This window comes from Lolium perenne, chromosome 5 (genome assembly GCF_019359855.2).
Source record: "Lolium perenne isolate Kyuss_39 chromosome 5, Kyuss_2.0, whole genome shotgun sequence".
In the NCBI taxonomy this organism is placed as follows: Eukaryota; Viridiplantae; Streptophyta; class Magnoliopsida; order Poales; family Poaceae; genus Lolium; species Lolium perenne.
Window position 1 is genome coordinate 190,074,790 of NC_067248.2, and position 1,877 is coordinate 190,076,666.

The following is a 1,877-nucleotide window of genomic DNA, read 5'->3' on the forward strand; positions in this document are numbered from 1 at the left end:
CACTCTAAGGTTACTTAAATATGAACATTGAATTGTGGAGCTTGTTAACTCCGGCATTGAGGGTTCGTGTAATCCTACGCAATGTGTTCATCATCCAACAAGAGTGTAGAGTATGCATTTATCTATTCTGTTATGTGATCAATGTTGAGAGTGTCCACTAGTGAAAGTGTAATCCCTAGGCCTTGTTCCTAAATACTGCTATCGCTGCTTGTTTACTATTTTACTGCGTTACTACTGCTGCAATACTACCACCATCAACTACACGCCAGCAAGCTATTTTCTGGCACCGTTGCTACTGCTCATATATATTCATACCACCTGTATTTCACTATCTCTTCGCCGAACTAGTGCACCTATTTGGTGTGTTGGGGACACAAGAGACTTCTTGCTTTGTGGTTGCAGGGTTGCATGAGAGGGATATCTTTGACCTCTTCCTCCCTGAGTTCGATAAACCTTGGGTGATCCACTTAAGGGAAAACTTGCTGCTGTTCTACAAACCTCTGCTCTTGGAGGCCCAACACTGTCTACAGGAAAAGGAGGGGGAAGTAGACATCAAGCTATTTTCTGGCGCCGTTGCCGGGGAGGAAAGGTAAAAGGTACTCACACTCCGGACCTCGGCTACCAAGCTATTTTCCGCTGTTGTAAGTACTCGAAGCTATTTCCTTTAGATCCTGCAATTGCATCTTTTTGTTTCTTGTTTACACTAGTTTGGCATAATGGACAACAATGAGCTTTTTATTCTATTTCCTGAGTTAAGACATGGATGGTTTGATCCGAAAATTAAAAAACCCATGGAACATGTTAGCATGAATACTTTGAACACCATTGTTGCTAATAATATGGAAAATTCTAAGCTTGGGGAAGCTGGTTTTCATGATCTTTTTAGTCCCCCAAGCATTGAGGAGAAAATTTTCTTTGATGATACTTTGCCTCCCATATATGATGATTATAATGATAGTAGTCTTTTGGTACCACCTGTTATGGAGGATAAATTTGATTATGATTACAATATGCCTCCTATATTTGATGATGAGAATAATAATGATAGCTACTTTGTTGAATTTGCTCCCACTACAACTACTAATAAAATTGATTATGCTTATGTGGAGAGTAATAATTTTATGCATGAGACTCATGATAAGAATGCTTTATGTGATAGTTATATTGTTGAGTTTGCTCATGTTGCTACTGAAAGTTATTATGAGAGAGGAAAATATGGTTGTAGAAATTTTCATGTTACTAAAATACCTCTCTATGTGCTGAAATTTTTGAAGCTATACTTGTTTTATCTTCCTATGCTTGTTACTTTGCTCTTCATGAACTTGTTTATTTACAAGATTCCTATGCATAGGAAGCATGTTAGACTTAAATGTGTTTTTAATTTGCCTCTTGATGCTCTCTTTTGCTTCAAATACTATTTCTTGTGAGCGCATCACTAAAACTGCTGAGCCCATCTTAATGGCTATAAAGAAAGAACTTCTTGGGAGATAACCCATGTGTTATTTTGCTACAGTACTTTGTTTTATATTTGTGTCTTGGAAGTTGTTTACTACTGTAGCAACCTCTTCTTATCTTAGTTTTGTGTTTTGTTGTGCCAAGTGAAGCCTCTAATCGAAGGTTGATACTAGATTTGGATTTCTGCGCAGAAACAGATTTCTATCTGTCACGAATCTGGGCTGTTTTCTCTGTAGGAAAATCAGAAAAATATGCCAATTTACGTGCGTGTTCCTCAGATATGTACGCAACTTTCATTAGTTTGAGTTTTCTGATCGGAGCAATGGAAGTATTTATTAGAAATTCGTCTTTACGGACTGTTCTGTTTTGACAGATTCTGCCTTTTATTTCGCATTGCTTCTTTCGCTGTGTTGGGTGGATTT